This window comes from Dipteris shenzhenensis, chromosome 31, assembly GCF_047967505.1.
Source record: "Dipteris shenzhenensis isolate YYH24624 ecotype China chromosome 31, Dip_SZ_1.0, whole genome shotgun sequence".
Lineage (NCBI taxonomy): Eukaryota > Viridiplantae > Streptophyta > Polypodiopsida > Gleicheniales > Dipteridaceae > Dipteris > Dipteris shenzhenensis.
The window spans coordinates 4,353,212-4,376,634 of NC_141626.1; the positions used below are offsets into that span (position 1 = coordinate 4,353,212).

Genomic DNA, 23,423 nt, shown 5'->3' on the forward strand with positions numbered 1-23,423 from the left:
TCATATGTAGCCACAGCTTTGAAAGAAAAGCAATAACGTAAAAGATCCCGCCATGATCACACAAACTTTACGTAGTCTAGCCTGGTTGCAAGAAATCTTATAGTGCACACGTTCCACATTTTGGGCACTTCGAGTCGGTTCGAGAGAGCCTAATGGACATGAGCCACTTGGCTCAGGGTGCAACATCAGAGACGACACTACAGTAACATAAAAGATCCTGCCATGATCACACAAACTTTAGGTAGTGAAGCCAAGTCTAGACCTTTTCATAACTGGGTGCAAGAAATCTTCTAGTGCACACATTACACATTTTGGGCACTTCAAGTCGGTTAGAGAGAGCTTAACAAACATCGCACTTGGCTCAGGATGCAACATCAGAGACGACACTTTCGACCTCGGAGACCTTGCCTATGCTGCAGTACTCTTAGCCTCACCAGTCCATCAAGCTCTTGAAAACTGATGTTTTCCTACGCCAACATGCAACTTGATTTCTTGGATCTGAATCACACCAGTAGCATCTTTGAGGCACACCAGTAGGATCTCTGAGACGATGATACATATTGCAACACTTAGGACTAATGCCAATATCTCCCGAAATGCGCATCTCACCACATTTTAGGACACACTAAATCATAGTTAGAGGTGTGAGCATGGCAACTTGCAACCGTGCATCTCTAGCAAGATGCAAAGTAATAGCTTGTTCTATAGCGGAATGCTAATTAAGTATGCAATTTAGCAAGACATAGGTTTACATTTCTTACTGAAAGAAATCATAACGGGCCAACGGGGACAAAAAAGAAAAGCAAATATGGTCTCCGATGCTATGCTCCTCATCTTATGCCTTGTTGCTGCCGCTTTGACTCAATAGGGCTCCAACAGGGCTGGAGAAGCCTTGTCCCTATAGTAGGATGCAAGGTACGGCTTATCCGCAGAGCAAATCCCTGGCATCATTCCGTAATGGAGAGTTCTCATGTAAAGCTGCGAGGGGGATAGGAACAGAGAGATGAAGTAGACGGCAAGATTGAAGGGAAGAAGGGCAGTTGCTACAAATTGGGCTTGCTTGTCGAGCTGATAGTCTTTTTTGAGTTAGTAATCGCCTCTCCAAACCATCCCAGGAAGCTTCATCATGGTTTTCTCTCAAGTCCCTTCTCAAAAGCTTCAAAACACACATGCCTTGGATCCGCACTACCAGAATTAAAATCGCAAATGCTTTGTCTCCTTGATTATTGGGAGGATGGCAGGTAAATACGATGCAAGGGACATAAAGGATTGCTAAGGAATTATTGTTGAATTATTCTCTCCAGGGCCTGGCGTAATGAGCAACACGGGCCTATGATGAAGAGCTGAGATTTTAGTGAACTTGTGCCCCTAGGGCCTGATGCTTCTTGAGCTTGCATTGGAGGATCGCATTCAAAAAATCTATAACTTTGCAGCCTTTTGAGGCTCTTGGAACATTCCTTGTAATAGGGCCTGCAATTACCACCATCAAGCACAGAATGCCGATTCGCATCGACTTGAAGGAACCTTTAGAAAAACACAGACCATGGGGAGGCGATGAAACGGGCAAATAAACTCACCACGCAGAGTGACCCTTATTGCTTGATAGTGCATAGCACCCTTCCTCCACAGCCCACCATTTGCATACCTCGCTCGTCTCATGCTCGATAGAGGCTAATACCATCTCGAGCCCTACCTCTGTAGCAGCAGCTCTGGCAATGGCGACTTGCACCCTTCGTTTGTCTCCAGCCTCTCCACCAGCTTTTTAGACTGATGTGGAGGGTGGAATTGGCACGTTGGAGAGCAGCAAAATAGGTCGATTGATGGTGGGCTAGAGTGGGGAAAAGTAGAGGTCGATGGAGCTAAGAAGTGAGCTATGTCAGGGAAGAATGGAACCCAAAATTGTGGCTCACATACACATCTTGCAGAGTGGAGGAGGTCCTTCATGGTGACATCTCCGGCAAGCTAAGACTTGGGCGGCAAACTCAAATTCAAATTCCAGAGGGAGCGTGGTGGGCAAGGCATTTGGTCCCTGAATGACACGTGGCAGTTGAAGGCTCTCCCTGAATGACACGTGGCAGTTGAAGGCTCTCCCTCCCTCCTTAATATATAGTAGAGGGGAGAAATTGTGAAAGTGAGAGTGCCTGGCCTCGGCTGGCGAGAATGTCCCCTGCCCTTTCGCTCGTCTCCTTATCATCAGGATGAGGATTGATTCTATGGTGCACTGAGCATCAAGAATATGCGCTGAGCATCCAATATGAGCATTTTAAGTTTTATTTATAAATCTCAAACTTAAGAAAATCAATTTGTATTTTAATCAAGAGCCTTTGGTTGGAAAAAATGTATTTTAGCAATCCATCTCTCTCTCTCTAAACTCTTTTTCTCTCTCTTGTGTGTGTGTCTTCTCTCTCTACTTTCTCTCTCCTCTCTATTCTCTCCTCTCTCTTTTCTACCCCCCGTCTCTCTCTCTCTCTCTCAACTCTTTTTTCTCTCTCCTCTCCCTTTAAACTCTCTCTCTCTCTCTCTAAACTCTTATTCTCTCTCTTGTGTGTGTGTCCTCTCTCTCTCTCTCTCTCTCTTTTCTCTCTTCTCTCTTCTCTATTCTCTCCTCTCTCTCTTCTACCCCTGTCTCTCCCTCTGTCTCTCTCTCTCTCTTTAAACTCTTTTTTCTCTCTCCTCTCCCTTTAAACTCTCTCCCCCCCCCTCTCTCTCTCTCTCTCTCTCTTTAAACTCTTTTTTCTCTCTCCTCTCCCTTTAAACTCCCTCTCTCTCTCTCTCTCTCTCTCTCTCTCTCTCTCAAAACTCTTTTTCTCTCTCTCGTGTGTGTGTCCTCTCTCTCTCTCTTTTGTCTCTCCTCTCTCTCTTCTACCCCTCGTCTCTCTCTCTCTATACTCTACTCTTTTTTCTCTCTCCTCTCCCTTTAAACTCTCTCTCTCTCTCTCTCTCTCTCTCTCTCTCCGTATGTCACCACGTGTTAGTGATGTCCCTCTGGATCGCGGTTGTTGTCCCTGTGCATCTCGTGTTGCCACATGTTCGCTCTGCGAGCAAACTATCCAGTCGCAAGTCAGTGCCAACTGTCCAATCACGCCCGCGTCGCCACGTGTCCTTCCAGATGGTCTACCCCCACACTGCATGTCTGCTCACGCATTTAATTGGTCTGTCAGTTGCGCGATGTCGCATTGCCATGTGGCGAGATAGCACGCACGTGAACCGACGTTGTCACCTGTACGGTCATAAAACATGGTGCTGCGTAGCTGTTCCACCATACTTGCTTCCTGTTTGACTTGCTCTGACTGCTGTGCTACATTTGCATAGGTGGTGCATGCCATCAGGGACTGCTTCTGTGCCATCAAGAGGCTATCGTCATCGGGGACTGCATCTGCGCCATTGGGGACCTGCACTGTCAGTGGGCTAAGGGCTTGCACATCGTACATTTACTCCTTGTGCTGATTTGTGTCATAGGCTGGCGTGAGTCTGGGACTTTGTGCCTATGGTATCGCGCCACGTGGCTCTATGTAGTCTGCCCTGACGCGCGCCCTATGCCATGTGGCACGCATGCAGCTTCTGGCAATAGTCTCCGCAAGCTATCTCTTGTCTCCACTTTGAACCTCCACAATGTCTCCCCCAAGCTCTAGAATTCTCCCCCTCCCCGAGCCACTTTCCCTAGCCTCCAAATCCTCTCCACGTGGTAGGTATGGTATTTCTCTCCTTAAGAAATAGTATAGATATAGATATAGATAGATGCTACCTGCCTAAAGAAGAATTTCAAATCCATCAAGGTATGGTTAAGAGGGAAGCGAAAACTTGTTGGCATGTAGATCTAGGTTTGAATGTGCCTTTCAAAAAACTATGACAAAGCCCCAAACCAAAAAGCGCGGCAAAATTGGAACAATGTCAAAGCGTGAAACCCTAAAGCAGACCAGAACTTCACCTCTCTCTATATAACTCGCCACAGATCAAAGTTGCAAGGAGGATCGTCTTTCTCAGTCAAAGACTGATTTGATGTCTGATGGCTGTCACGTCAAGCTGGAGATTGGGTTTCTCTTGTTGCTGGATCTCCTGTCCTTAAGGCACACTGTCCCTAATGTGTGCCTGTACGGAGTCAAGGTTACGAACTGAGCGCTCATGGAAACGGCAATAACAAAGTAATTAGTCTGATGAGAATGTGGAGAGTTTAACGGACATTCTAAATATATGGTATAAAAATACGAAGGAGTCGCGATATACCCAGGGTGGATTAACGACATGTTGGAGGAAAAGGAGGCCAGAGCGTCTGGTCGGCAATAATTTTGAATTGAATCCCTGATATGTTGATCATCCTCATGTTTCGACCCAAGCGTTGCCAGCAAAAAGATCTCTTTCAAAACCCCTCAGCATATATGCTCCAACTACGACTGTGTGCCGGCTGTGTCTTTGGGAAGGATCACAATGAGCTCCTCCAACGCCATGTGGACGTATACGCAGGTATCACAAAAAACGTTTTGAAAGAGATCTTCTTGTCAGCAACACTTTGGTTGACATGTATCCAAATCTGGCTCGATGTCAGTTTTATGGAAGCTACCAGCTCAAGAGTTGCAGGATAGCAGCGCTGATAAGTTTTGTGTGTTTGCCTTGAGATCTTGTGGCAGCAAAGGAGCCATATGGCGACTCTACAAAGGTAGTTAAAAACCTGACTTTGGCATGCCATGTATGTCAGATATGACTCCCTTTCTGAGGCTCCAGAAACTTGCCCAGCTGCCAGTTCAGGATGCTACAGTCTGGGCTGCTCGAATTGCACACAAACAAATCCAAAAATGGATGTTGGATGCTATTACATTCTGCTGCTACTATTTTCTTCAACTGAGGCTAGATGTTAAGAAGTTTGACACTTAGTAGCTCCTACCAACCCACACACACTAAGTACTACTCAGACCCACTTTCCGCGACTCCTAGATTTCTGCACGTCCTTCCATCATTTTTGGTGCCCACCGCCCCATGTACCTCGAGCCTCGACCCCCCTCTCTTACCTGACCCTCCCCACTACTCTCATCTCTCCCTATACAAACCCCCTCTACTAAGTAACCCCCTCAATTACTCCAAGCTCTCCCGCTCACTGCTGCTCAGTATGCCACCCTGCTCCACCATCCTCGATCGCCTGCGACTATCCAGCGTCCTTTTTCTGTCTTCTACGCAGTACAAGTCTTTGGCGCCGGCGGCGGCTATCACACCCGGTATTTGACTCTGGAGCTCTATATGACCCAGCCTTCGCCATCATACGCCTTGACCCACGGGTGAGGGAAAAGCTCTGCTAGTACCTTTCATGGACCCACAGGTCCTTCATTATTTTTATCATTTCTCGTACCTTTCATGTACATATGACAAGTCTGAATACAATTGAGAGCTGATATATCACATTTGACATGGCTCAAAACTCATTACATAAGTTGAGAACTTGAGTGTGGATGAGCATGAGAGGCTGAACATCGATGAACATCAAGCATGAGATAAGCTTTTCAGTGGTGGAGACGCCATGTAGAGAGAGAGGGTACAGCTAGAGAGACTAAGGGCATAAGCATATCAATGTATGGGCAGTTGGATGTTTACAAAGATGGGAAGTCTTGACTATGCAGGTAAATTGTAACAAAGGCCAATTTACTTAGTTTTTTGTTTAAATCAGCCTTCAATTGGCTTTGTAAATGCTATAGTTTTAGCTGGATGGTCTCTATCGTTGCCACATGGCATCTTCCCATAAGTAAAGTGGTAAATGACGTGTGGCGCCTATTGTACCTTGTACTCATAACTTTGAATGACATTAAATAACAGCCACTATAGCTGAGCCCTATTTGTTGAACTAAGAATCTTCTTCTAGACTGTTGCTTGTGCAGCCCATCACAAGCCTATATATTCCTCCATTGGTTCTTAGTATTCTCTTGTTGATTGTGCTCTTGGATTTCCATTGATACTTGCTGTTCTGTCCATTACTTCCTAGATGCTATCTTTTAGCTACTCTAGTAGAGGATTAGGGCTTAATTAGCCGGCCATTGCTAACATTGGTATTAGAGTACTTTTCATGGGATTTGGCGGACATTTGCTTAGGATTTCATCCTGAAATTGGAGCATGGATTCTTGAGCCTTGGGCCTACTATTGTAATTTCTGCAAAACATTGTTGTGGTCAGATGCTCCAGTCATTAAATGACACGTGTTAGCCTCTGAGATACTCGAATCTGTAGAAAAACTAAGTGCCAAGAGAGAGATGCAAAATGGTGGAAAGCTCAACAAGAAATGCTCACGAATCTGTAGAAAAACTAAGTGCCAAGAGAGAGAGATGCAAAATGGTGGAAAGCTCAACAAGAAATGCTCACACTAGGAAACGTGAGTAGTAGAGACGAGAGTACAAGAGCTTATCCAACTCCACATGTTTGGATCTCATTCCACACCACACACTTCCACATGTGTGTTCTTATACAAAATATTGGATTAGGGTCCTCATCCCCAATCGACAATCTTACATCTAATTAGCTCTCACATGCTTGCCAAAACCCACTCACCCATGCACTCTTCTTGCTTACATTTGAGAGGGATTCCCAACATCCCCTCTCAATGCTAACATGTTAACACTTACATGTTGAGCATTGCATACAAGATTACATAGCATGTGGCAAGAACATGTGTTCAAAATGCAAATGTTTCATACATTCTTCTCTTTCCATTTAGAGAAGTTGGTGCACTTTTCCTGTGTGAAGTGCTTTAAAATTTACATAAGATATCAAAATACATAAGGGATATCCCCTCTTGCTACATAAATATTCCTCTTCCAATGAGGACTTCAACTCACTCTTTTCTTTGCACATGTGGATCAAGAAACTTCTCCCAAAAAACTTCCCAATAATCTCATGTTCATCAAGAGATTCCAAATTAAAATTGCCCATATCTGAAGAAGCTGCTTGGCAATGAGAAAAATGCTTGAGCCGTCGAAGCCCAAGGAGTAGGCAAAACATGTCAAGAAGCATCTCCCTTTTTGACCAAACAATATGGTATTTAAAAAAATACCAGTCAACTTATAGGTTGACTTTCCCAAAGGAGACTTTGGAGGGAGCACGTGTTGCAATAGTAGAAGGCCAAAAGAACTTTAGCAAAAACACAACGATTTGTTGCAAGAGAGAATCAGTGTCGCCACAGAGTAGTGCACAGAGAAGACGTCAAATGAGCAAGCTTCTTTGCATACCAATGATGGGAAATAACTTTGCAACAAGGATCTTTTGAGAACATAAAAACCTCCTACAGATTTGTAAAGAACACGGTTGCTCGTCGCAGCTTAGAGAAGTGGGAAGAATTTGTCGTCCTGCCAGCGGCCAAATAAGGACTCCACAGGCTTGGAAGGAAGGATTTCTGTACATTAGAACTTTGAACACCAAAAATGTGTAGTGAACTTGTATACTGCCATGAATCAACAGATAGATGAAAAGCTTTCAACAGAGCTTGTGCAACAGATTGATGATGGCTGAAATAGAGCCACTGAAGAAGCAACCAACTACAATCCCAAGTGTATGCTGCCAATATAGTGTAGAACCTCCTAGATAGAGATGATTCCTGACAACAAATCGGTAGATGGAGAACTTCAGCAGATGCAACCAAAATACGAACAGATCTGCGACACAAGATTTGTTCAGCCAGTAGACTTATTTTGTAAGATGCCCATAATCCACTGGAAATTGTGACTGCATCATCATGTAATAGTGTGTTTGATGAGAGAGTTTCCAGCAAACCAAAAACCAATGCCTTTTGTAGAAACTTGATGATAGGAATAGACGCCTCCTGCCACCCAAAAAATATGTTTCTTTCTACTTGTTATAATAGGTGCAATTCCTTCCTAAACATCAACAGTATGGAAGGTGCGGTGACCAATGAGTTTGCTTTGGCAATCGGGGAAGACAATAGAGGTCAAAAACATTGAAATATAACGCTTCAAACCAATGGAGACTTGGGTTACAATTCCCTCATACCCCCAAGAACCTCATTTTTGTAACCTCAAAGGCTCCAAGCAGCAGGGGAAGAAGGAAAAAGAAGAGCAACCCCTGGTGTGATACCGTGTAGAAAAAACTAATTGCCAAGAGAGAGAGATGCCAAATGGTGGAAAGTTCAACAAGAAATGCTCACACTAGGAAACGTGAGTAGGAGAGACAAGAGGGGACAAGAGCTTATCCAACTCCACATGTTTGGATTTCATTCCACACACCACACTTCCATATGCGTGTTCTTACACAAAAGGAGTCTAGAAGAAGGCATGGATCATAATAATGTCCCTGGCAGTAGCAAACAAGGGACTATAGAGGGCTCCTCACATTGGCAAGCTTCTCAAGGCCAGGAGCAGAACAATACTAGTTGTCTGGATCCTATATTGCAGGTACTTAAGGGGAGATAAGGCAAATGGAATAATGGTGCAGAATTCTTTTGCCACAGATTCAGATGCTGATATACTTGCTGAACCCTTTGCTGATTCTACTGGTTTTATGGCTTCTGCTGATAGCTCATAGGGGCAAGGAACCTGCACGAGGCAGTGCTTCCAAGGGTACCAGTCCTGAAGTGAATGGATATGCCAAACGTTTTATGAGGATAAAAGTCCCCCAGCAGACCTCAGGTCAGTTATGCCCTTTCAACAATATATCCAAAACTATCAAACCTGTTCAACCCAAAGATACTACTCATCAAGAAAAGGATGCTAGAGATAATATTATTTTGTCCAAGTTTAAGGGTGAATCCTGTACCCCTAATGAGCTTGAAGATTGGCTAAGTAAGATGGAGGTTTATTTCATGCTATACCCAAAGGGTGATCAAAGTACAGTCAGGTTTGCTGTATTGCATTGGAAGACTATGCACATACTTGGCTGAGGCACCTGCAACAAGAAGGGACCCCAATTAGCACATCGGATGACTTTAAGAAACTAATGTTTCAGACATTTGTCTCTCCCATTTGAGTGGTATATGAATTGACTCACCAAGAAACAGGAGAAAGTACATTAATAAAATTTGGAAGTTGTCTCTGTTTTCCCATGGCATTGAGAAAGTACATTAAGAAAATTTGGAACTTAACTGCTGACGTGTCAGCTCCAGCACCCTTACGGAGGCCATGAGACTGTATGAATCCAAGTATAACTTAAAGGAGAAAGGTGTTGGTATTGGTCACTTTGACAGTAGACCTATGACTAAGGTTAGTCCTCCAATGACTTCGAAGCAAGTGGTATCTTCTTCAACAACCTCTTGTGTTCCCAGGTATTTGACTGTTTAGCAATATTGGGAGTACAAAACCTCATAGGGCTGAGGATGCAGAAGCCCCAATCAGGCCTAGCCCTAAGGAGGAGCCAAATGATAAGAATCATAAGATGGTGAAGCAATTATCTCAGGCTATCATTGATGATAGGAAGAAGAAGAGCTTATGTTATCTACTTATGTTATCTATGTGGTCAGAGGTGGTCCCCTGAGCATAGAAATGTTTGCAAAGCTAAGGCAGAGTATGATTATTGAAACTGAGGATGAACCGATTGAGGATGATCCTACAGGAGAGACATAATTTCATGATTGTGAAAATGAAGGTTAGAAGGATGCTGTGATTGTTCATGGTTCCAAAAAGGAGTCTACTTTTCCATTGATCCAGTGGGTCTACCTTGGGCAACACCATGAAAAAAAGAGATGCCAACAATGGAGAGTTGGATTTTCTTGATGAATATATGGATGTTTGCAGAGATTTAGAAGGAAACTCTTGTGTTGATAATGACAAAGTGTTTTGGGACACTCGGTTTGTCTTGTACAGCATCTCTCCAGGGACCTAAAGGTGCCCAAACTCTCAGACTTAAAGGGTGACGACTTGTTCACATTGATAGTGGGGGAGTACCCACAACTTTATGAATTCGTCTAGGTAGTAAGGCTACACCCTACAGCTTTTGATCAAAGCTTGAAAGTTCAAGTGGCCAATGGGGAGCATTCTCTGTTGCCAGGCCACTCAAATTTAACTATAGATAATACCTTCCAGGTTTGTCTTGGACATGGGCCCCATAGACATTGTTCTGGGCTGTGATTGGCTGAGGTCTGTTGGTGAGATCACCATGGACTTTGATCACATGTATATGAGATCCGTGCATGAAGGTAAAGAGGAATTATTGAAGGGCTATGAATCACCTGAGTTGATTGTTTTTTCTTCCAGGAAATTGGCAAGGGATCTCAAAAGTGTTTGTGAAGTCTATTCTATAATCTATTCATCTCTCAAAATCTGAGAACACTTACGAAGTCTTGGTTGAGCTCAGATCAAGAGATGTGAGAATTATTGCAGCAATAGCTCAAAGGGATTCCATCACTCTTGATCCAGGGTCTAAACCCATGAACAAAGCTAATAATGAATGCCAGGTTGATGTTGAGATTATTCATGGATCCAAAAGGGGGCCCTCTTTTCCATTTGATCTAGGTGGGAGAACGATTGAGAATTGAAGTCGTCGATGGATATGTGGAGGCTGGCAAAGATCCAGAAGTGTAAGTGCCGACTGCAATTTGAGAGAGAAGCCGCTGATGCATACATAAGATTCATGGTCATACACACATAGGCCGATACACAGTGAACAACTTGAGTTATGCCTTATTGATTGTGGCCTTGGCAATCACAAAGAGCTCAATGAATATTGTAAGGATCCTGCACTAAAGGGGGCTGCATACATCTGTGTATATTTCGATGTAGAGGCTGCATACATCTGCCTATCCCTCAATGTAGACACTGGACATGTCTGATTGGGGCTGAATGTGGCTGGAGAGGCTGGAAGGGGCTTGACCCTCTATAGTGAGTAATTGCGAGGCTGAGGGGCCTGAAAGAGAAGCTGTTGGTGAGGCTATTGCTGAAGGCTGGAAGAAGAGTTCAGAGATCGACTGGCCACACACAGCAAACCAACGGAGCCTGCTCGTCTTTTAGAGTGCTTACCAGTGAGGCCCTCAATTGCATCTTTTGGAGGTCAAGGAGGTGGCATGATTGCTGGGGATGAATCAGCAGGAAAGTCTAATCCTCCAAGCCCGCTCATGGTTAAAATACCAAAGGATCTGAAGGCATCACTCCTCTGCCAATTCTTATACCACCAAGGATAATTAATTCCTCAACTTCATGAATTAGTACAACAAATGATCACTGCTGGCCATCAACAACAGTGCTGTAATATCTGCCGGGATGTCAGCGCATCTGTGTTGGAATAGAGCTTGCACAAACTTGGGGTTGAGAAACTCAGCAGAAAAGACATGAACAAGATGCAGTGTGAAGTTTTGGAGGGAAAGATCACAAACTGGATTCATTTCATGCGAATAGCAGTCAAGCTATTAGTTTCAAGAGAGCGCAAGATTTGTGATCAAAGATTCCATGAGTTGGAACCCTATAAAGAGAATTGCTTTGCAGATGTTACTAATAACTGTGCTTTGGAGAGGCTACTGCAAAGAGCAAAAGTCACTTGAGAAGCTTATTGTGCTGCTTGACATGTTTGAAACAGTGCAAGAGCTCCTTCCTCAGAGTGAGATTGTTTTTGAAGGAAATGCATCGCAAAGATTTGTGAAGTAGCAGTAGGCTTGACACAGATATTATCTTAGACTGTTGAAGAGATTTTTGGTGATTTTGGGGTCTCCGTTGAGAAAGACGCTACTGAGCCTCTTGGCTACACCATCAATTATGTGAAGTTTTTATTTGACTATTAATCCGCATTGAGGCAGATGTTTGGTGAGCATGAGACTGTTGAGCCAGCAAAATCTTAGTTGGCAGCAGCTAATACTGTAACCGGCCTTCGGGATCCCCAAAGGGCAGTGAACAGAAAACAACCAGCAAATGCTCAATTTAATGCGACTTAGAACTTTCCACAGCAAAACAAATCAACTTAGAACACAACACCCAAGAGCTAGATCGCCCCCGACTTGCACCGGACACCAGATTGGCCCCAAACTTAGTGCCCCTTTCGGTATTTCTTTATCTTTTATTTAGAAGGCATGCAAATACAAGAATTGCACCGCAGTGCATCAGTCCACAAATAGCCAACTGAATAATCTGATCACAGGCACTTCGGTCTTGCTCTGCAATCACAAAAAAGGCATCCCAGTCCATTGCAACATTCCATGGCAGCCCTTCTTCCGAATCTGGCTGAGGGTTCTAATGTGGCAGCTCTGATACCCACTAGGGGAGTCCTGGTAGGAAAGAAATCAGCCCAATGTGTCTTGGTAGCTTTGAATACCCGTCAAGGGAGTCCTAGCAAGATAGAGGCCAACAAAACAACCACACCTGGCTGTTTTTGGCAAACAGAAAGGCTAGCTGTGCAAAGCAAAAGGATGTGAAGGTTTTGAGGCAGTAGGAAAGTTCCCGTAAAGCAATCAACCGATAGGGAAGCCCCGAAACCCTAGGAAAAACAGCCAGCAGGGAAAAACGAAATTCCCTGGCAGGACCTCAGCAATAGCAACCCTGGAAGACTAGTTGGAGAAGAATCGCCAACTCTGGAAGCCTCGTGGTGAAATTCGCAGTTTCTGGAAGCATGTGGTTGGCCTGGCAGCAGATGAAGAAAACGTGAAAGCGGAGTGCGGCCCCTGCTATCCCTTCCTCCTCCCCCAGTTTTCTCTCTTTCACTATCCCTAACTTTGGAGAGTCTGGGAACCTGGACGGGACTAATTACCCGATCTGGAAAGTGAAGATCCGGAGTCATTTAGTGGCTCGGAAGTTGTGGAAGCTGACCACGGGAGAGGAGTCGAAGCCGGAAGACATGGTGGATAGTAAAGGGAAGGTACTCATGGCAGTAGACAGAGAGGAGCTTGAAGCTTGGGAAGAAAGAGATGCCCATGCCCTGGCAATAATCATAGGGACTACGGCGGACTCCGTTCTTCCGCATATCCAGCTGGCCGAGACGTCAGTAGAGGCGTGGGCCACCCTGAAGGATCTATACGAGACAGACAATACCTCTTGGATTGTGCTTCTTCAGCATCAACTCTACAATCTTGATATGGAAGAAGGCGATACGGTACATAGCCATTTGACAAAGGTCAAGGTGGTGCGGGATCAGTTGGCAGCAATTGGTCAGAAGACAGACTCATGCCATCTAGCCTTGATGGTACTAAGGAGATTGCCTCGGAGTTTCAAGAGCTTTGTTACAGTTGTGACAGTAGGACAGAGGACCAAACCTCTGACATTTGAGGAGTTGTGTCCATTACTGCTACAGGAGGAAGCTCGGGAGAAGCTCTACAACGAGGACAAAGATGACAAGGCGCTGCTGGTGAAGGATTCCGCAGGTAAGGGAAAGGGCAAGCCTAACGGTGGCAAGTCCAATAAAGACGACTTTGACGACGAGGGGACTTCGAAGAGGAAGCACAAGAAGAAATGTTTCTATTGTGATACGCCTGGACATTTTGCAAAGGACTGCAGAAAGAAAAAGGCGGATCTGAAAAACAAACAGGAGTCTGACCCAGATTCAGAGGGAAAGGCCAAAGCTAATGTGGTAATTGAAGAGTTGTTCCTGGTGACATCACCGAGTGTTACCGAGGTCAGGTATGTTGATCCCGAAATCACAGTAAGGATGTTTGACATAGAGATGTGGGTCGACGAGGAGTCAGATGCCTTTGTGAAGGTGAAGGACAGTATGGAGCGCTTGGTACCTTCCAGGTGTGTAGCTGTTGACACTAACACGAGGATGGATTCCATGGAAAGCCCTGGGGTCTCATGATCAGATGGATGCTGGACTTCAGAAGGGGACAATACAGGATTACACAGGATCTTGGCGGGTGCCTCATTGAGGTACAGGGTTTGTTTTTAGAGCGAACATTTAGGCAGTACAACAGTCTGGTATGTATTTGATATTCTGCATTTGAGCCTTTATAGCATGCTGTGGGGAGATTTTGCTCTTCATTTGTCTCAGGTGATAAGAGATTGGAAGGAATTGGCCTTCTTCGAAGGCAGAAGGGGAAGTATTGGTGCTTCTTCAAATCTCGGACGCAGATTGCTAGAAGGTGGTGGACAAAGAGTACTGAAGCCAGAAGATTACCTGCTTGAGAACTCAGCAAGAGTTCATGGTCCAGGTTATCTGGAAATATTCATTGGTTACAGACCTTGCCAAAGGAAGGACGGGTTGAAACAGACCCTCAGAGCATGGTGCTTGGAAGACTCCAGGTTGTTCACTCATTATGAGGGGGACGACTGGAAGATCGTGACGGCTGGGTTGCTCAAGTTCAGAGGCGGGAATGCGACTGAAGGAGGTGATACCAGGAGGTGCTACCAGAGATGGACCTGTGTACCAGGATGGTGTGCGGAAGCGGAAGCGGACTTGGTGGAGCAGGAGCCACTGGATGAAAAGCCAGGAAAAGATTTCGACACCGAAAGGTTCCAGAGGACTACGACCAAGGAGTTACTGGAGCATCTTCATCGACGTGTTGGCATTGGGCTGAGATGTGTCGGTGAGAGGGGGTGTTGGAAAGGTCACCTCCCCATCTGTAAGCCCCCATATGAGGAGAGCATGGGGGAGGGAGACCTAGGGCAGTACCCAACAGAAACAGAGAGAAAGGGGCTGCCACATAGACAGCATCATGGCTGTCATGTGGGCAGCACATCTAGATCTGTTATGTGCAGGACAGAGGGCCAGAAAAGTGCGGAAGCATGGCTGGGACAGATTGCGATGGATCTAGACAGGAGGCCCACTGTCTGCAGTAAGTTTTGGGGGGGGACTGGACCCTGTATTTATAGGGCATCTGCCCTTGAAAGATGGGCCAAGGGCCCTTGTAATGAGTGCCCCAAAAGGGCAGCCCATAGTCCCATAAATGGGGAGCTGTGGGGTCGGTTTTCATACAGACTGAGTCGGTTTTTTGGTACAGGCCTTGGGGCCTATATAAAGAGGCCATTTAGCCTCATTTCATTATCACTTGCAGCAGCAGATCCACATAAGTAAAGAAGTTTGTGATTTCACACCCACACCGCGGCCTTCTGTTCATCTTTATCCTCCAAGGGGAGCTGTCTTTTCTTCTTAAGTGGACATTCATGCACCTGATGGCCTTCCTCTTTGCAGTAGAAACATCTAATCTGCAGCCTGCTCTCTAAGGACATGTTTCTCCTCTTATGTCAACCTGGTAGGCCGTGATGACCTGAGAACACGCTGTTGCCTTGCAACCAAAGTAGCTCTTGATGGTCTTACAAATCTGTCCTTCGGTTTGAAGTCCTTCTTTCTTTTGAACTCTTCTCTCTTTTTGAATTCTTCTCTCTTGCTGCCCTTAAAACCAGTGGTCTTGCCTTGTAGCAAAGCATAAGTTGTATTGGCATTCTTGATCAACTGCGACATGTAAAAAAACCTTGTACTTCATGTAGAAGTCTCGAATTTTCCTTCGGCAATCCACATCAATATTTCTCTACGTGCTCAGACGACGGAACATGCTGATAGGAACTAACTGGCAACAGAGCTTCCCAAAATTTCTTGTTGTATTCCTCCAAATTACGGCAATTCTCTGCATCCAATTTATGCCAAGCCATCATGATGTCAACCTTAAATGTGGTGATCAACCACACAGCTGAAAAGACCTGCTTAAACTCCACTTATATGGTGGGTGCTCTCCTGTGCAAAAGAGACTTGTCCACCATTGCAAAGCGTTCCCCTTTGAGAAAGTGGCGGCTTTGCGAATTTTGGACGACTGTAAAATTCCCACCTGAGTATGCTGCATCAAACTGCTGAATGAAGGTGAGCTTTCACCATGTCTTGGCTCCCATTGAAAGTGTCGAATTTCACAGCTGAACCACCCTTTTTATAATCTTTCTGCTTTCCCTTGGGCGTGAGATTATCATAAGTAGGTGGCTGTAAATATGGGGGCTGCGTCATATTGCCAAGATTTGTGACACTCTGTCCACTATTCACTGTAGGATTGACCATTCTTGGTCCCATTGCATTCATACCAAGCATTCTTGAAAAATTCCCCATCATACCGGGCATGGCAGTCTGCATCCCTGGCTGCATCCCAATGTTTCCATACACCATATTAGGCATCATAGCCGGCATACCTCTGAACATTTGTCCCTGATAGCCTTGCATGCCAGGCTGAAATCCATAAGGGAAATTTCTAGGCATCTCCATGCCTTGCTCGGGCTGTCCAACCATTGCCTGAAACACTAAACCTCCTCCGAAATAACCTGTGGGAATAGAAGATGGAGGAAAAGTCTATTGTCCTGAACCGTAAAACGAAAAGCTCTGTGGATTTCCACCCACACCTAATGCAAGAGGCATTGCGCCCGCTTGTGGAGTCTTCTTCTTCTTCTTCTCAGGCTTCAAAGGTGCATTCACCATTTGCAAAGCGTGGATCCTGCATCAACTGCGCAAAAGTTTGAGCGGCTTCCTGCAACTGTACTTTAAACTTTTCATCAGCATTTGGCTCCTCAACCTCTTCCTCTTCACGACAAGAACCCACTGTGGCATGCTCCGATTGAACGGGCTGTTCATCATCTTTCTCCCACCATGCAATATAACCCAAAGACTCCGATTTCTCCTCAGCATCAGTGCTATGTGCCATGGCTGAAACATTCCCTTGGCGGCAAATTTATTACAGCGACTAGTATTTGCTGTCTTGACCCAAATAGAACCATGGGCTCACACTCTTGAAGAAGATGGCGATGTCCCAGCAAGGGAACTGCTGTAACCGGCATCGCGATCCCTAAAGGGCAGTGAACATATAATAGCAAATACTCAATTTACAGTGACTTAGAACTTTCCACAACAAAACAAATCAACTTAGAACACAACACCCGAGAGCTAGATCGCCCCCAACTTGCATCGGACACTAGATTGGCCCTAAACTTAAAGCCGCTTTCAGTATTTCTTTATCTTTTATTCATAAGGCATGCAAATACAAGAATCGTACAACTGTGCATCAGTCCACAGATAGCCAACTCAATAATTTGTTCACAGGCACTTCCGACCTGCTCTGCAATCACAGAAAAGGCATCCCAATCCAGTGCAACATTCCATGGCAGCCCTTCTTCCGGATCTGGCTTAGGGTTCTGACCTGGCAGCTTTGATACCCACTAGGGGAGTCCTGGCAGGAAAGAAATCAGCCCAATCTGTCTTGCGCTAACTCTGGAAGCCTCTTGGTGAAATTTGCAGTTCCTGGAAGCACGTTGCTGGCCTGGCAGATGAAGAAAACCTGAAAGCCGAGTGCGGGAGACCACCAGAGCAGCCCAGAATAGAGGAAAACTGAAAGATATTTGTTAGAAGAGCTTTCTGGCAAATTGCGAAATCCTGGAACAGGCTAGGGAGCTCTTGCAAACAGCAAAATGGTCTGGAATAGCCCCGTGAACACCCAGAACACTGAATCGTCCAATCTGGAAGCAAAAAACAGCCTGGAACAGCGCACAAACTGGAAAAGCATGCCCTGGCAACACCTGGATGAATTGCGTTTTCTGAAATCAGCTCCCGGAAGAGCTCTGGTGAAGTGTGAATTCCTGTAGCAGCCTCTGGGAAGTGCGATTTTGCTGTTCTGGACCTGGCAGGGCTCCTGGGTGATGGAAGATCTGACAAACAGGCTCCCGGAAGGTGTGTGGATAGCTAGGAAGCAAGAAAAACGAGATTCTGAACTGAAAGAAAGATGAACCAGCCCTAGCTTAGCCCCCAATCCACTTGAGCCAAGAATAGCTGCCTTTGCTTGCCTTGCAAGTCACCGGATTTTTACCCCTCTCTAACCCTCAAATCCTTTGCCTTGGCCCATGGAATTAATTGCACTGAAGTGTCCTTTACAGATTTAATCAGTTTGAGGCTAGGTCAGTCACCGTAAACTCCTAAAATTAGAAATTCATGTCTCCGTGACAAATACAGCCATAATGTCAGTTGCGGATAATGTCAACACTCTTGACAAATGTGGAGGGGAAGGCCAAGCAATACATGGACCCTACGTTAGCACAGATTTGTTTGATGAATAATATACATTACATGGTCAAATCTGCTTGAAGATCAGAGGCTAAAGAGATGCTACGAGAGACCGGGTGCAAAGACATCGTCGACGGTTGTATTGTGCAGCAACATGCACAGAATTATAAATGTGTTGCTTGGAACAAGGTTCTTCAAAGCCTTAGCATTTAAGGATTGACTTCTTCTTGACGTGGTGGTTAGGCTTGAGCTTTGGAACAATCTTGTTCGTAAGCTGTCGGTCCCTATAATCCAAAAGGCATTTTTGGCCCATGGGGCACATAATTGGTCAGATCCTCTAGTTGTACGAGTTCATCCTCGGAGACCCAAGTTATATTAGTCTACTGACATGAAAGATTGGATGTATCTGAACTCTATCAGGTAATTGTGGCTTGTAAGCCTTATCATTAAACTTTTTGAGGATAAAGCATGGGCCACAATAGAGATGAGGTACCTTGTTAAAATTTGCCAGTGCGCATTACTGGAGAATCTTTTGGGATTCTAAAGTACCCCGTGACCTTATAAGAAACTCGAGGTGATCACTTTTGATTTATTTTCAGCACATTTTATGCTTTCCCTTGCCAACGGCGACATGTCTTGGTGCATTCTGTAAGCCAACTACCAAAGGGGCTCTAGGCTATTATCCATACATCAGCATGAATGGACTGTTTCAGTTGGTGAATGCATAGCAGTTTTGTATGCAAACTCAGTGAAGAAAGGTAATCTTCCCAATTAGGTTGTCTTAGGGAGACATATGCTCATTAAATGAAGGTAATCTTCCCAATCAGACTGGCTTAGGGAGACATATGCTCTTAGTAATTTTAGCATCTCTATCGCTAAGCCCGGTAAACCATATAGGCTAAATAGCTTTTCAACAAACAAACGAGTAAGCCGTGTGGCTGTAACAGTCTCTCTTGTATGTATGAAAATCTAGCCAATTTGGTGAGTCGGTCAATAATTAAGTCTACCGCCCATTGTGAAAAGCAGACCATAATGGAGTACTCTCAAAGCTTACTACCAAGTGGGGTATTCCCAACTCTTGACACCTTGGAAGAATTCATCTTTGGGATAAAGGTCTGTAATAGAGTCATAGTCAGAAGAGGTCTTTGTGAAGCAAAATTGAATCACACTACAATTCTGCTCAAGGCATCAACTACCTTGTTGGTAGATCCCTTGCTATAATAGATCTCGAAGTCAAACTCTTGCATCAACTCTGACCACTGGGCTTTCCTACCCCTTAGATTAGTGGAGTTGTAGAAATACTTCAGAGAAGAGTTATCAACATAGATCACAAAGGTTGTAACATGCAATGGTAATATGATCGTGTAATCATGGCAAGACCTTCTTTAAACATTTAGCGAGAAATTAGTGTTATGCACCATAGAGAGAGAAAGGAGATGAGGGTAGAGAGAGAATAGAGTCGACAACCGATTGGGTCCTTGTACTCACTGAGGGCCCCCTCCCCCAATCAGGGGAGAATTTTCTTTATACTTGGAGAACTGAAAGATACAAATAACACTCTTCGAGAGAGCACGGAAACGCGCTTTTGAAGAGTACACTGTGCACACGTATTGCAGACCCAAAGACTTGAGAGCCAACCCCGACCAAAACCGAGACCTTGATGCTGTCCACACTAACAATGTAGGGCACTTTTGCAAGGCAAGGAAGAGGCTTGTGCTGTCCACCGGGATGCAGGGTTATTGCATGAGTGAGAGAGTGAAAGCTAGGAGTAATAGATTCTGAAGAGAGCTGAGAGATGACTGAAATATAGAGCTCAGAAGTGAGCTGTGCAAAACTGTAAAGAAAGCTGTAAATGTTGGAAGGCTGAAAGGAAAGGAAAAAGTGGACACAAACTCAGAATACTTGCATTACTTGCTTGTAGAATGAAGAAGAGTGAGGTCCTTAAGTAGGCACCTCATACATGCTCACTGACATCACTGATGACTTCAGAGCTCCACAATCATCTCCTCAATCTGCTCCTAGATTCTCTCAATCATCCTATGTGGCTCTTCCACCACCTAACTGTGCTTGTGGGCACCTAACTGTGCCTCTAGCACTCACACATAGAAACATAAGGTGTGCCTGAGGCATACACCTTGAGATATCCCAACAAACCCCCCCTCAAGGAAATGCCTCAGGCTATGTCAAGGATACATCTAGTCTCATAGTTTCTCATGCCATCTCATGGTGGTCAAGGATTAATCTATGGCTAGGTTCTCATGCTAGCAAGGGTTCCCTTGGGTGTAAGGTAAACAAAAAGGGATACAAAAAGACCTTCCAATGGTTATCTCCCCTGCATGTACATGCACACAATGTCTGCAGGAGGTACCATGGAGCAAAACATACACATGGCCTACATCATAAGGTGACCAGAGGTGTTTACAAAACACACAAAACACAATAGTTTATTTTCATTCATTTTGGAGGACTATCCAGGCTGAGTACCTTGACATAAAAAGAGAGATCTGGAGCATACATAGAGATGTGTTTAAAATGCATAATCTTCATGGGATGCCTCATCTTGTGGAGGCAAAATATCCATGTCAAGGCAAGGTCTTACCACATGGGCAGTGTCTAGTGCCTTATAAGATGGTACTATGATAGAACAAGTGGATCTGAAAATCATATCCTTCATGAAAACAATTATCTTGTCATCTCCATAGTTGTGTAGAGAAGCATATCTTAGGTGTCTGACCTTCATCTTTTTCTTGTACTTGGAGTCAAATAAAAGTGCCATGAGAGTGTAGATCTCTGTATTTGCTTCCTTTTTGGCAACCATTGTTTTGGCAATCTTCAATAAGGAAGTCAGGTTGGCAATTTCATCCTTTGTAGCATAACAAGACATTGCTTTATGTTTTGGCTTTTCACATATTTGGCATAAGCAAGCCATGAGAGGCTCTAACCCAAGTATTGGGTAGTGTCTTCTCTCTTACAGGTGAAATATGAGCAATAAAAGGTAATCTTTTCAAAGAGTAACAATCTTGAAATGCAAGATGTCTAAGCAAGAAATGACCAAGTAGATGCTAGAAAAATGAGCATAGCAGACTGAAAATAAATCTTGGTCAAACTATCAGTCAAACTTTGACTGTCCAAGGTCAAACTTAGACTTGCATAGTCAAGCTTTCATGGCCAAAGAGGCAACTCAGAAATCTGCTCCAAATCGTTATGCAAAGGTCGGAATTCAGAGGGCTTTTGTACTGAAGAGAAAGGTAAATAGGTAGAGCTTCTCCCTCAGAAAGGATTTGCGCAGAAAACGGCCACGTCGCCCAGCATTGTAGAGGAAAAATGGACTGGTTTTTCGTCGAAAACTACCCGAATACTGCTCCAAAAGGGCTCAGACTTGATGAGCAGGGAGGTCATGATGTCGCCCAGCTCCCTCTGAGAGGAAATCGACAATGTAGCTCTCCACAGTGAGAACTAGGAAAAAGATCGTCGCGACTTCCTGAGACAATGCCGCCCAGAAGATGGCGAGATAAGTCGTGTAGCTTGTTCTGCAGATTCGCCCTGCCCTTGGGAAGACTCTCCTGAAGGATGAGATGCTGAGAATGCAGGTTTGAAGAGAACTTGCACTTCCAAAATCGATTTTGGAAGGGAAGGTGGAAGATGGAGGTGAAGAAGAAGATGATGATGTGGCACCTAACTAGGGCTCAAGGAGGATCAAGTGGCTCTGATACCATGTTGAAAGGCTGAAAGGAAAGGAAAAAGTGGACACAAACTCAGAATACTTGCATTACTTGCTTGTAGAATGAAGAAGAGTGAGGTCCTTAAGTAGGCACCTCATACATGCTCACTGACATCACTGATGACTTCAGAGCTCCACAATCATCTCCTCAATCTGCTCCTAGATTCTCTCAATCATCCTATGTGGCTCTTCCACCACCTAACTGTGCTTGTGGGCACCTAACTGTGCCTCTAGCACTCACACATAGAAACATAAGGTGTGCCTGAGGCATATACCTTGAGATATCCCAACAGTAAAAACCAGCTGAAACAATACCCTAACCTTACTCCATTTGCTGTTCCGAATCCCCGACTATTGTGCTGCGTAGACACCTTCTGGGATGGCTTTACTGAGGCCAAAAGCTGAGGCTCATCAGAGGCCTCGTCTAGAGGTGTTCAGATCTGCACAAGTGGGGCTGGAGGGGAGCTGTTTTGGAGTGCTGAAGGCTGAGTGGGAAATGAGGGCCTGGATGCCCCCGATTCATAGGGCTGGAAGGGCTGAGCCAACCTGCCCAAAATGGTCGACTATTCAGTTGGCTATTTTGGGGCTGGTTGGCTGGTCCCTTGGCCCCATGAAAGGTGGCCTAGGGAGGGGTGCAGGGTAGCCTATAAAGGCAGCCCTTCCCTTGCCATTTCCCTTAGCTTGTTCCAGCCTTGAGGAAGCCGAAAAGGGCTCCTATCGTAGGCTGGACCCTGACCTATCTCTAATCCTAAGACGGAAACACTACCCTACTATTCTCTAGTGGGTACTAGTGAACAAGGACTGATCTGTCTAACTTGACCTAAGGCTGAGAGATTGACTTACGTAGCTTGTGCTCGACTGTCCTTGGACAAGGGCTCACAAAGGGGTCACAACATATGACAAAATCTCCTATTAGGGAACTATTACGCACTTGTCGATGTAGCCAGAGTGTCGCATTTGAGAAGCAACATCCAAGAATCCATATTCTTGAGCATTTGTGGCATATTGAAGAAATATAGCCTTTGCAGCAATTGGATCAATATTGGGACGTTGTTCTTTGGAAATATAAACAAATAACATTTGGCTTAATTCTAAGCTCAGCAGTGAAGCAGGCGCTGATTTTGGGGGTGTGAGTATCTCTTGACAGCTTGCTGCAATATCTCTGGTTTCACAGACGAGTAGCTTCTACGCGTTCCCCTGAATTTTTGGACCTCGGTGAACATCCCTATTGGTTGGATCGAGAGTTTGCTTCAACCTTCACTAGGTGTAACCTCTGCAGCACACCGAGCTGAGCTTCGTGACAAACTTGCTGCATTTGCATAGATATAATATGGTGTATGAGATGCCACATATACATGCTCCTGCTTGTCATGTTTGCAAGACATGTATCTTGCGGAAAATGCATCGGGCATCATTCCCAAAAGAAGGATCAGTTGGAGCTCTTAGAAAATGACAACTCATTCAGTGTGATGTATGTAGTCCCATGCGGACACCATCTATTTGGGGATACCTCTACTTAGTGACTTTATTGATGATGATTCTAGATTCACAAATGACAGAAAAATCAAGGTATCTATGCACTTTCAACATTTTGTCTTGATGACTAAAATTCTGTCAAGCTGCAAAGTTAGTACTCTTCATACAGATTGGGTGAGAGAGTCTATGTCAAAGAAGTTTCATGCTTATATGGTAGACAGAGCCATTATTCATCAATGCATTGTGCCATACACACATCAACAGAATGGTGTGGCTGACAGGAAAAATAGATCCCTCATGGAGATGACAAGATGAATGTTGAAGGGTCAAGGTTTTCCCAACAAGTTGGAACAAAGGGGCTAGTTTG

General features: G+C 44.8%; 1 pseudogene; it reads left to right on the plus strand.

Moving 5' to 3' along the window:
- Positions 1-9,651: 9,651 nt before the first annotated feature.
- On the plus strand, positions 9,652-18,090 carry LOC147880928 (exocyst complex component EXO70A1-like; annotated as a pseudogene).
- Positions 18,091-23,423: the final 5,333 nt, after the last annotated feature.